Raw genomic sequence first — 13,527 nt, 5'->3', positions numbered from 1 at the left:
AGTCAGGTTCGTAACCACTGAGCCACGACAGGAACTGCTATTTACTATTATTTTATCAGTGGATAGTCACCTAACACTGCAAGGAAAAAAATGATATATCCTAACACAGTAAAGAGATCAAGCGTAGGGGAAAGACTCTTATGAGAATACTCCAACCAGCAATTTGACATCCTTGTGGTGGAAGTTTATCGAACCACTCCCCAGCTAGAAGTCAGTCAAGTACCACTCACTTCTTAACTCCCAACTGGAAATCTACTTAATTATAGCAATTTGATTCCTTCAACATATTACATTAGTGCCTAATAATGGCTGATTAGTAAAAGACAAGGCGTGAGTGAGTGATAAGGGGTTGACATAGCTAAAAGGTCTGGGCAAAAATTACATGTAATTTTCACCGTTTAACTGGTTTTTGTTTAACCGGGGTTTTGTTTTGGAGAACGTGAAATTCTGCACTAACATTTCCTCTCCCCACAATCCTCAACACGTCAAAGCTCACTTCTGCTTTTTAACTCTTGGCCTAAGGCAGCTCTGAACTCTGATCTTGCTGGTCTTACTTATCCTTTCTAAAAATCTGTCTGGCGTTGATTGTATTCCACGCACGTTTTTTGTGAATAAGACTGCCCATTTAGCACCGATGTCACCTTTCTCTGAACTCCAGGAGGCAGTCCCCTCATCTCTGAAGGCATTTGCTTAGACAGAGCTCTATTTACCAACTCACAGCCTCAGGATGCCGCCAAATCTGTGCTTCGTAAGCATCCTCAGAAGCCCTTCGGCGGACCTCTCCCCTCCCTAGTCCGAGACTGCAGGCTCATCTCCTCCAACCGAAAACCGTTCGACCGTGGCACTTCATTAGTCTACCAGACTATATACTGCTGTTTTTGTTTTAGCAGTTTATACAGTTCTTGGCTCAGCACAAGTTAAACCTTGGCTTTCTAACTTGGTACGGCCCTAAGGAAACCGTGCGCAGAAACGGCAGCCGCCCTCACCCGACCCGGATCAATTAGACCTGTTAAAAGGCGCTGTCACTGGGCTTTTTAGGTAAGGAAAGTTTTACGCTAGGCCAAAGTTGGGGAGACGAGAGGAGCTCGCCCGACTGGGAGCCCAGGGCTCAGCGCAAACCGCGGCGACTACATTCAAAACCCGGCGGCGGATCCGGCCCGGCCCGGAAATGCCCGGCGCGGGAGGGAGGGAGGAAGAGCTTCGCCAGCCGACGCCGCCGCCGCGCGCACGCGCCCTCGCGGGCTGGGGCTGAGGCTGGAGTCGCAACTCGGAAGCTGGAGCCCGGACGGGCCCGGGGCGGGGGGGGCGGTGCGCGGGGGCGGGAGCGGCGGAGGCGGCCGCCCCTGGCGGCGGATTTGTTTATCCCGAGGAAGAAGTTTAGAAGCGGGAGACAGGGAGGAGGGCGGGCCGGGGAGAAGGGATGCGGTTCGGCGGAGGCGGCCGCCACAGGGACTCGCCGCCATCACCTCCGCCGCCTCTGCGGGAGAGGAGCCTCCGCCGGGACTGCCCGCCGCCGCCCCGCACGTCTGGGTAGGTGCCCCTCCCCCCTCCGGGGTCCCCGCCGCAGCCTTGGCCTCTTGCTACCCCTTGTTCCCCAGGACTCACCTGCACTGCAGCCTAGCGGCCTCCCCTTCCCTCATCTCGGCGCCCCCATCGCTCCGGGTCCAGGACCCCCGGTCCTGAGGCGTACCTCACGCTCCCGTCTCTCAGCCTCACCCCCGCCCCCGGACCTACCAAACCTCGCGAGTCTCTACTTCCCCTGGGAATCACCCCCCCATTTATTTCCCAGCTTCCGCGTACCTGGGTCCCCCCGACTTTCCCCCCACAAGCCCTGCCTCCTTTCCTTTCCCAGTCTCCCCCCTTTATACCTGTAGACCTCCACGCCCGCCCCTTTATACCACGTCTCTTCCCACCCGGGGCACTGCCCAAAGCGAGAAACTGCCCCCCCACCCCCTATTCTTTTCCATACCTCTTGTCCCAAACGTCCACCGTCGAAACTATCCATCTTAGCCCATTTTAGGATGAATCCTCTGCCCTCCAGCCAGACCACTCGGTACCTCCACCCCAGTGGTCATGCCCTTAACCTCCCTACCTCCAGGCGCACGTTGCTGTCTCATAAATTCTCTCTCACCAGGGACATCAAGCTAACTCTGGTTCAGGGTCCAAGTCCTGACTTCCCCCTTTTCTACTCTCTTTTGGTAGCCTTATCCCTTCACTACTCCTCTTCAATCTATGCAGTTGTGTATTCAATCACAGACAGGGATGGGCATGGTAGAATTTTCTCCCTCAAAGCAGTAGATCCAGTAGAAATAGGATTCACCTTCTGCTTATCCCAACTTTTGGCTTCTTTCTCTGTGAATAGTGTCATTCAGCCATACTTTTGATGATTTGTCTGTATTTGAATACTCCTGGCCTAGATTGTTTCATGATAATATTCATCTTACCAGTTTTTCCTTGTAGCTGAATCTCCTGTTTCTTACACTAGAAACTTAAGTAATAAAAGATTCATACCTTGGGAAATTATATTTCTCTTGCCATAACGATCAAGCTGGACTATTTCAAATTATCATTGTGTTATTCTTGAGAGAACTGGTGCCCTTTGGTTAAAAGTTCAGACTTGTAGCCTAACTGCCAGGATCTAAACCCCTGCCTTTCCATCTACCAGCTCTGGCCTTGGGCAAGTTATTTAATCTTAATCTCTCTGTGCCTCAGTACTGTTACAGCTGTAGAATGGGGATAGTGATGTACTCCATAAGATGGTGGCGATAATTGCATAACTTAAGGCAGGTAAAATACAGCAGTGCCAGGTACATGGTAAGAGTTCAATAAATGTTCTCTATCATCATCTCTTAGCTTGCTTTAGTGTGGCTATTGGTAGATTAATTTTGAGGGAGGAAGGTGGAAATGGAAAGCTATCTTTTTGTGCTTTTTTATTTAACACCCTTTGTGATTTAGCTATGATTTGTATTTTATTACTGTATAAATTAATTCCTTTTGATGTAAAAAGTACAGAGTTTTAGCTCCCTATTTTAAGGTGAAGTTAACCAGGCTACAAGCAGGTCAGGACTATTTTCAGGTACCTGTTTAAAAGTATAAAAATTTTATCTTTGTTTTGAGAATAACTGACATTGAATTATGTAGCAGATTTATCATAGTGAAAAATAAAGATTTTACCAATAAGAATTTTAGTACTACAATTAAATATGCAAAACTGGTTGGATACTTCACTCCTACCTGTCCTTTATTTTGGAAGGCAGCTATGCTCACCACTATACCACCAACACACACAGTGTCCTTTATTTTAAATTGATTTAAGATAGAGCTTTGGCCTCATTCAGAAGACTGGTGGGTTTTCTCTTATTAACATGTTATGTCTTATTCACTTGACCATGCTTTGATGTTTCCCAGATTTTACTCTTTAAAATCCTGTCATATTTACTCAGTCTCCTGTACATTATTATTTTCTTGATATTTTTTTGAACAATTCACTTTAAAAAATCCAAAAAGGTACTGTTAACTTTAATGTTGTTATAAGCAGTAGAAGTTTGAAATCACAATTTTCTGTCCTAGTTACACATAAAAATGTGTGCATATAGAATTATCAAAAAAAACAGATGTTTGTCTGTGTATAGTTTAATATCTCTTTTTATGTCACCAATGGAATATACCTTAAACTTTGGGTAACATTGCCTTTGCTTATGCTAATCCCTGGCCTAGAATAACCTTTGCTCTTTCCCCTGCATATCCGAATTCTGCCTATCTTCTACCTCTTACTATTTCCACATAGGCCCTGCCAGCATTGGCTTTCCCACTGTCTGTATTCTGCATTTGGGGCTTTGAAAAGACTTTCACAGACTTCCCCAGTTCAAGAAAAATGACTCCCTCCTTTCAAATCATTTTTTCAAAGTTTGTAAAAAGGAGTGGAGTAAAATTGACGATTAGTGTCAATGCTGTGCTGAGCACTATCTTTTTTTGTTTTGTAAATATTCATTCTTCCCCAAAACATTTAATGAGCACCTACTTCATACACCTTAATGCTCTAAAGCATCCAAGGTATGTAATGAATTAACTACTCTCCTGAGCACCTAACTTATCCTTGAGAGGGAGAGAGAACTGAGGAAATGGTCACTTAACTCAGTTTCTGTAAGGTTTAAGTCTTTGAGAAAAGCTTCATCAGAGAACACAGACTCTGCTTTTTTTTTGTAATTTGTATTTAGAGTGGCACTGAAAAAGCACTGTGCCAGCCACAGTTTCAGATGGTTTATATGTATTAACTTGTTTAAACTTCACAACAGTCCTTTGACGACTCCATTTCACAAATGAGGAACCTGAGAAACAGATTACTTAACTTCCACAAAATCGCACAGCAATGCGAGCCAGGCAATAAGATTGTAGAGTCTATTACCCTTTGTTGCCTCTTAGACCATCCAACCTTCCAATTTTTTTTGTTACTTTAGACAAGATTCTTCACCTTTCTGAAAAATCTTTTTAAAAAAATTTTTTTTTAAAAAAGTCTTTCTTGGAGTTCCCGTTGTGGCTCAGTGTTAATGACCCCCAACTCATATCCATGAGGTTGCTGGTTCTATCCCCGGCCTGCTCAGTGGATTAAGGATCTGGCATTTCCCTGAGCTGCAGTGTAGGTCACAGGGTGGCTCATATCTGGCGTTGCTGTGACTATGGCATAGGCCTGTAGCTATAGCTCTGATTTGACGCCTATCCTGGGACCTTCCATATACTGCGGTTGTGGCCTTAAAAAGACAGGAAGAAAAACAAAACTCTCAACAGTGAAGTTTCCTTATCTTTTTAGGTTGTTTAGGGAAGCCAAGGAGATTTGACTTTTGTAAGGCACCTGTATACAGATTTACCCAAAGTCTCACATATGATTAGATATTGAAGACATTTGCATGCATTTCAGTGGTCCTGCTCACTGTTTTTGTTTTTTGGGTGGGCAGGGGTTGTTTTGTTTTGTTTTTAATTTAGGGCCTCTCCGTGGCGTATGGAGGTTCCCAAGCTGGGGGTCAAATGGGAGCTTTAGCTACTGGCCTACAACATAGCCACAGCAATACCAGATCCAAGCCACGTCTGTAACCTACACCGCAGCTCACGGCAATGCCAGATCCTTAACCCACTGAGTGGGGCCAGGGATCAAACCCACAACCTCCTGGATACTAGTTGGGTTTGTTACCCCTGAGCCACAACAAGAACTCTAGCTGCTCACTGTTTTTGTTTCCTAACTTAGATTTATTCACTTAGCAAGAGTTTATTGAACACCTGATGTGTGACAGGCACTGTGGTAGGCTCTGGTGACATGTTAGGAAAAGAATGTATCTGTATTCGTGGTGGTTAAAAAAAAAGAATCTTTATGCCGGTTAAGGAATAAAGAAACTCAGCAAATAAATACAAAAGTAATAATTACTGCCACAAAGGAAAATTATTATAAACAATGAAAGCCCACTAATGTATCAAGGAACATTTGTTTGAAGAAATGACTTTTGGACTGAAGCCTGAAGGATGAACTTGAGTTTCCTAAGTGATGCTGGCAATTTCAACGTTCTAGAATTAGAAAGTCCCATAGAGGCTAGACCTTAGCACATGAGGCTTGATGATGTGAAACAAGATAGGAGCAGATCACAGTGCAGCCAATCATTGCTAAGCATTTTGTACTTAATCCTAAGAACAGTGGGAAGCCACTGGAGACTCTTAAACAACTGAACAAGTTACTTCATTTTTTGCTTTAAAAACATCGCTTGGCTGCTCTTTAGAGGCCAGAGTGGAGGGCAAGTGTTAAGGCAGGGAGACCAGTTAGGCCAGTGCTACCTAAACTTATCTGTGGTGAAAGACCTGTTTTGTTTTGTTTTTTACTTTCTAGTTTGTGCTCATCATTTAGTATCATACAGTAAAATGGATGTGGCGGTGTCTGTCAGTTTGCTATAAAAATTTCTAAATGTTCACTCTTACTTTCTATATTTACCTTGTCTCATATCAATAGCAATATTTCATGGATCATTATTGGTCCACAGGTCACACTTTGAATAGAATTGAATTCAGCTATTATAGTAATTCAGGCAAGAGATGATTGAGTCTCTGTCCAGATTGGCAGTGATAGAGATAAAGTAGCTGGATTTGACAATCATTGGGGAATTAAAGTTGATAGGATCTGGTAATGGATTAGGTTTGGGGATCTGGGAGAGAAGACTGATTTCCTTTTAACATACAGAATGCTGGAGGAGGAGCAGTTTTTTGTTAGTTTCTGGAACTTGGGAGTATTGATCATAATTCATTTGGGAAAAAAAGCAGTTTATAGCTGATAATGGATGTCTTCATGTGGAAGGAGAGGTATGAGATTGTCTAAGAGAGTGTAGAGAGAGAAGATAAAGGAATGTGGTCTCCTATGACTCCTCAGCATTTAACATTGAGAAAAAGAAATGGAGCAAAGGAGATAAGGTGTAGCCAGAGGTTAGAGGAAATTTTCCTTAGCATCACTGAAGCCAGGGCAGTACACAGAAAGAGGTAGTGGCAGTCAATTGTTTTGAATGAAGCTGAGAAAATAATTAAGTTGGAAACTAAAAGGTATATATTGTGTTTAGCAACATGGAGAAAGGAAATTTTTATATGTCTCTTTAGTCAGTTCATCCATAAATTATTTGACAGTGAATTTTGTCTTAATCTGCCAAAGCAGCAATCCTAAATTTAGGGGAAAATTGTATCTGTGGCATGAGCCATCATCTTCCTTCCTGAACTCAGACCCATGTTTCTGTTTATCACCATCTGATTCTGTAAGCCTCTCAAGCTCATTCATTCAGAATGTATTCAAATAGAATATGTCTTTTAAGTACTATCAGGCATTGAATACTAGACTTTTGAGGATGGAATTAGACCACAAAAACTAGAGGCAATAGACAAGTAAATATTGTTTAGTGTGATTAGTGCTGTCATAGCAATTTATTCAGGTTGCCTTGTACGCACAGAGAAGGGGACAGAGAAGGGGACCGTAGGGAAGGCTTTCTAAAGAAAGTTAGTGTTGGGCAGAGTGAAAGACAAGTGGAGAGACAGAGAGGATGGTGCAGTGGTAGAGGAGTTTATTTTGAAAGTCTGCAAAGCCAAGGGATTGTGGCTATAGCATATAGGTGATAGGTTAAAGAGGCTGGCCATACCATTCAAAAGTTTTTCTCTTGAACTTGTACCTTTTTGTTTGCTGTTTTAATTAATATCACCACCCAATAAGTTGCCAAACATGGAGATATTGTCTGATGTCTTCAAGATGTAAAGATTTTCTTTATTGTGGTATTTGTCATCTAAGGTGGTGTTCAGTTTTTGCTGGTTGTATTTTACTTGTACTTATAGAATCATTAGTTTAACTTAAATATTTTAGTTATGCTTTAATGATTTTTTTGATGGGAGAAAATTTAAATGTACAACTTTTTCTCAGATTTAGAGAACTAAAAATTAAGGCCTTGGGAAGAATTGCTAAGAGTTTATTTCTAAACATCTGATATACGGTCAATGACGGTACTTTGGGGCTCAGTGGAATAACAGTCTCCTCGTACCTTAAATGCTATTTTAGATAGTTGTCTAAATGCCTCTAGACATAAATCTTGCACCACAGTAGAGCACAGTTCATATTTAGGGGTTACTTTCTGAAGAATACTGCAGTTGGCAAAACCATAATTGAAAAGATTAAGGTCTCATAGGAAATAGTGTATTAGAAGGGAAAATGATGTTAAAATGGATTTTAAAAACATAGTAAATAAAGGTTCTAGAAGACATCTGCTTTAAAATAACAGGAGGGTGATCTCTCTAGAACTTTAGCTTCTAAAAATACCTTCCAGAGTTTTTGTAGAAACATTTTATTCTGATCTGCTAAGGCAGTCTTCCTTAACATTTTACATTAAGAAAATTGTAACTTTAAAAATTTATTTATTTTTGTCTTTTTTTTTTTTTTTAGGGCTGCACCCACAGCATATGGAGGTTCCCAGGCTAGGGGTCGTATCAGAGCCGTAGCTGCTGGCCTCTTCCAGAGCCACAGCAACGCCAGAGCCGAGCCCCCTAGCCACGTCTGCGACGGACGTCACAGCTCACTGCAACACCAGATCTTTAAGCCACTGAGCCAGGCCAGGGATCAAACCCGCAAACTCATGGTTCCTAGTCGGATTCGTTAACCACTGAGGCACGATGGGAACTCCTAAAAATTTATTTTTATTAGTTCTTACTGGCTTTTGCTCTTCTCCCTAGTTTTTAGTTTTTAAAATCTTACTGAATTCTTGCATGACAGCTATATGCTTTTCATATGTTATTATGGTTTTTCAGGTACACTCTCCCAGACCTTTTATATATATAGCCTTCAGACTTGCATACAAGTTCTAAAGGGGGACAGGACAATTATTAGCATTAAATTCTGAATTGTATTATATAACTATATGAAATAGAACTTGGCATATGTAAAAAAGAGCAGAATTAAAAAAAAAATTTATCCACAGATATAAAATTGTATTGCCTCAAACTGTGTTTGAGATAGTTGTTTATACATTTGAAGTGAAAGTAATATAGGGATAAAAATAACAGCAACAAAAAGAAAGGTTTCTTCAATCTGATAATAGGTAATACAAGATCAGAAAGGTGATAGTGTAACTGAAAAGTAGTAAGATGCTTTTAAAATATTAATTTTTCCATATGCTACAGGTGTGGCCATTAAAAAATACTTTTTTTTTTTTTTTTTTTTTTTTTTTTTTAGGACTGCACCTGCAGCATATGTAAGTTCTCAGGCTAGGGGTCAAATCAGAGCACAGCCTCCAACCTTACACCACAGCCATAGCAATGGGTGATCTAAGCCTCATCTGCAGCCTATACCACAGCTCATGGGAGCTCCAGATCCTTAACCCACTGAGCAAAGCCAGGTATGGAACTGCATCCTCATGGATAATAGTCAGGTTCATTAACCCCTGACCCATGATGGGAGCTCCTTCTTTTTTTTTAATTTAATTTTATTGGAGTAGAGTTGGCTTATATAAAATGTTATTTGAGATTTGTTGGAGTTCCCGTCGTGGCTCAGTGGTTAACAAATCCGACTAGGAACCATGAGGTTGCAGGTTTGATCCCTGGCCTTGCTCAGTGGATTAAGGATCTGGTGTTGCTGTGAGCTGTGGTGTAGGTTGCAGACACAACTTGGATCCATAGGTGCTGTGGCTCTGGCATAGGCCAGCAGCTCTTCTACCCTTAACCTGGGAATCTCCATATGCCAAGGTTGCAGCCCTAGAAAAGACGAAAAGGTTTGTTAATGAAGATGCCATTGTTTGCTGTCTGCTTGTGTTTTCTGAAGCAAATTTCACAGTTTTTCCTTGTGAAAATGCCTTCTTTGTACCTCCTTTCTCATCAAAATTAAGTGATTTTTAAGGTAAAGTGTGCAGTTGGTTTTTTCAGTTAAATTTGGATAGTTTTTTTGTGCTTTAATGGGAATTTCCTCCAAAAGCAAGTTTTCATCCTTTAAGACAAAAGCAAACCAAAAAATTGAATATTGATTCATCCTGAAATTATCAAGGCAAGTATTGACACAGGAGTATTTAAATGAATTGAGTTGTATTTAATTAAAATTTTTTGGTTTCAGCTTAGTTCAAACATTTGTTAACCAGGTATTCAGCATGGTGGTTAAGTTTAACATGTCCTGTTTTATTAGAAAAGCTCAAATAGAGCATGGGCACACACCAATCAGACTTGGTCATTTCTGATTTATTTAAAGTGTATTTTTTTTTAAGTGAAGATACATTTCCATGTGAGCCTTTTAGCAGTGGCATTTGAGAAATGCTTTGAATCAAATGCTATTTGAAAGGTATCTTGATTTATGCTTTACTGTTAATAATTTTTATCTTCTCAGGTGTCTCACTTTCACTGCTGTTTTGTCTCTCTGCCTCACCTGCCACCCAGAGTCTCTTGTTTCTTCATCAAACTGTATCAAGAAATCAGTATTTTTCCCTAGCAGAATAGAACCAGGATAAGTTAAACATGAGTCTGAGAAACTGACAACTTACTGCAGTGTAAACTTACCTTTACATGGAATTTCCTCATAGGTCATTTTAGTTATAGAAAAGAAATAGCCTTTTTAAAGCACTTTTTTTTTTAATACAGAGCTTCATGAGATGCTTATATATTTTGGAGATAAATCCCTTGTTGGTTGCTTCATTTGCAAATATTTTCTCCCATTCTTTGGGTTTTCTTTGTTTTGTTTATGGTTTCCTTTGCTGTGCAGAAACTTTAAAGTCTAACTAGGTTCCATTGTTTATTTTTATTTCATTACTCTAGGAGGTGGATCTGAAAAGATGTCACTGCCATTCATGTCAAAGAGTGTTTTGCCTATGTTTTTCTCTAAGAGTTTTACCTGGCCTTACATTTAGGACTTTAATTCATTTTTAGTTTATTTTTGTGTATGGTGTTATAGAATGTTCTAATTTCATTCTTTTACATGTGGCTGTCCAGTTTCCCCAGCACCACTTTTTGAAGAGATTCTCTTTTCTCCATTATATAGTCTTACCTCCTTTGTCATAGATTAGTTGACCATAGGTACATGGGTTTATCTCTGGCTTTCTGTCCTATTCCATTGATCTGTATTACTGTTTTGGGGCTGGTACCATACTGTTTTGATGAATGTAGCTTTGTAATATATCTGAAGTTAGGGAGCCTGATTTCCTCCAGCTCCATTTTTCTCTCTCAAAATTGCTTTGGCTATTTGGGGTCTGTGTTTCCATACAAATTTTAAAATTTTTTGTTCTAGTTCTGTGAAAAAGGCCATTGGTAATTTGATAGGGATTGCATTGACTCTGTAGACTGCCTTGGATTAGTGTAGCCATTTTGACAATATTGATTCTTCCAATCCAAGAACATGGTATATCTTTCTGTGTCATCTTCACTTTCTTTCTTTAGCATCTTATAATTTTCAGAGTACAGATCTTTTGCCTCCTTAGATATGTTTATTCCTATTTTTTTTTGATGTGATGGTAAATGGGATTGTTTCCTTAATTTCTCTTTCTGATCTTTTGTTAGTGTATAGAAATACAAGAGATTTTTGTGTATTAATTTTGTATCCTGCAGCTTTACCAAATCCACTGATGAGCTCTAGTAGTTTTCTGATAGCATCTTTAGGATTATCTGTGTATGGTATCATATCTGCAAACAGTGACAGTTAAACAACTCATGCAGCTCTATGTCAAAAAACAAACAACCCAATCAAAAAATAGGCAGAAGATCTAAATAGACATTTCTCCAAAGAAGACAGATGGCCAAAAAGCATATGAAAAGATGCTGAACATCACTAATTACTAGAGAAATGCAAATCAAAACTGCAATGAGATACCACCTCACACCATTCAGAACAGCCATCATCAAAAAGTCTACAAACAGTAAAAGCTGGAGAGGGTGTGGAGAAAAAGGAACCCTCCTACACTGTTGGTGGGAATGTAAATTGGTACAACCACTATGGGAAACAGTATGGAGGTTCCTCAAAAAACTGAATATAGAATAACATGATCCAGCTTTTCCACTAATGGGCACATATCCAGAGAAAACCGTAATTTGAAAAGATATATGCACCCCAGTGTTCATTGTGGCACTATTTATTATAGCCAAGACATGGAAACATGGAAGCAACCTAAATGGCCATTGACAGAGGAATAGATAAAGAAGGGGTGATGCATATATACAATGGAATAGTTGTACTCAGCCATAAAAAGTGAAATAATGCCATTTGCAGGAGTTCCCATTCTGGTGCAGTAGGATCCAGCTATGTGTCTATAGCTCCAGGACACAGGTTCAGTCCCCAGCCCAGCACAGTGGGTTAAAGGATTTAGCATTGCCTCCACTGTGGTGTAGGTCACAACTGCATCTCCAATCTGAGGTAACTCCATATGCCACAAGGCAGCCAGAAAAGGAAAAATAGAAAAGAAAAGAATAATGCCATTTGCAGCAACATGGAGATAGACATAGAGATTATACTAAGTGAAGTAAGTTAGACAAAGACAAATAATATCATATGGTATTATTTATATGCAGAATCTAATAAAATGGTACAAATGAATTTATTTATAAAATAGAAACAGACTCACAGATCTCTAAATCAAACATATGGTTGCCAAAGGGGCAACGTGGGGAGAGGGATAAATTCAGAGTTTGGGATTAACATATACACACCACAATTTATAAAATAGATAACTACTGTATAGCACAAGAAACTCTACTCAATATTCTGTAGTAACCTATATGGGAAAATAATCTGAAAAAGAATGAATGTATGTATATGTATAACTGTATTACTCTGCTGTATACCTGAAACTAACTCAACATTGTAAATCCACTATAAATTAAAAAAAAAAAAATTAATGTAAGCACTTGTATCACACTTGTCAAGTACTTTAGATATTTTACCTCATTGACTTGTTATCACTAACCCATTAGATATAGGTCATGCCATACGCTTTTTAATCATGATTTTAATCAAGCTTTTTTCTGTTGATTATCAGATGCACCATTATTTTATGTACTCCAGAGAGAGAGAGAACACTGTCAATTATAATTGTAAAGTACTGTCAATTTCAGACATGTTAAAATATGAAAAAGAATGAATGTCAGAATTTATTAAATGTGCCATTAGTGGTGCTTTATTTTACAGTTATCCCCCAAGGTCCTCAATAACTAACCTCTGAACATCAAGTGAAGTCTAGATAAAAAAAAAAAATTTATTTATTTATTTTTTTTTTTTTTTGCCTTTTTAGGCATATGGAGTTTCCCAGGCTAGGGGTCAAATCGGAACTGCAGCCATCGGCGTACACCGCAGTCACAGCAACGCAGGATCCAAGCTGCTTCTGCAACCTACACCACAACCCAGGGCAATGCAGGATCCTTAACCCACTGAGTGGGGCCAGGGATCAAACCTGTGTCCTCATGAACACTAGACAAATTCATTTCTGCTGGGTCACGATGGGAAATTTAATTTTGCTTTCCTTCAGAGATCTCTAGGCAGTATAGCATAGAGGTTAAAACAGTGTATCCAGTCTGCTTTTTTTTTTTTAATAGCTTTGTGAGTTTAGGCAAGTTACTTAGCATCTCTGCCTCAGTGTCCTTTTCTGTAAAATGGAAATAATAGTGCCTAACTTGTAAGAGCTATTGTAAGAATCAAATGAGATATTTCTATTTGGAATAGTGCTTTCCACTTAAAATGCTTTGTGTAAATATTGGTTAATTAAAAACAGTGATGCTATTTCTGATCTAAGATATATAAGTAGGTGATGTGCTTGTAAAGAAGGGTAAAGGAACCTTATCACATAGGCTTGTTGATATTTTGTGCACACAATGGAGATTGAAATATTTTGTTAATTTGTCTTTTTAAGTTTAATGTAAGGTTGCAGTCTTGATCATTTTCATATCTAAATTGATGTCTAAATTCATAAAAATAATACCCTTTGTATAAAGGTTCAGCTGAAACTTTCTTTTATTTCTGTTGTTTTGTTTTCTGTTTTTTGAGGACCGCACCTGCAGCATATGAAG

General features: G+C 39.6%; 2 protein-coding genes across 26 annotated transcripts in view; one reads left to right on the top strand and one right to left on the bottom strand.

The window, feature by feature from the left end:
• The window catches only part of LOC106506183 (uncharacterized), a 777,071-nt gene extending 775,372 nt beyond the window's left edge, over positions 1–1,699 (bottom strand). For all 15 annotated transcript variants that reach the window (XR_014830560.1, XR_014830562.1, XR_014830570.1 and 12 more), the window contains exon 1: positions 1,606–1,699. The gene's annotated coding sequence lies outside the window, so the exon portion shown is untranslated. The remainder of the gene's footprint in view (positions 1–1,605) is intronic.
• The window catches only part of SPOPL (speckle type BTB/POZ protein like), a 73,624-nt gene continuing 61,331 nt past the window's right edge, over positions 1,235–13,527 (top strand). For 9 of the 11 annotated variants that reach the window (XM_085001342.1, XM_085001341.1, XM_085001348.1 and 6 more), the window contains exon 1: positions 1,235–1,530. The gene's annotated coding sequence lies outside the window, so the exon portion shown is untranslated. The remainder of the gene's footprint in view (positions 1,531–13,527) is intronic. The other 2 variants (XM_085001346.1, XM_085001343.1) reach the window with 2 other exon arrangements.

The sequence above is a fragment of the Sus scrofa genome, chromosome 15 (assembly GCF_054392235.1).
Source record: "Sus scrofa isolate SSC_HxYL_T2T_F1_AM1 chromosome 15, Sscrofa_HxYL_maternal_Yorkshire_Landrace_v2.0, whole genome shotgun sequence".
NCBI classification, from domain to species: Eukaryota; Metazoa; Chordata; class Mammalia; order Artiodactyla; family Suidae; genus Sus; species Sus scrofa.
The sequence above is the reverse complement of the archived record's forward strand: the minus strand, read 5'-3'. Positions and strand labels throughout refer to the sequence as shown.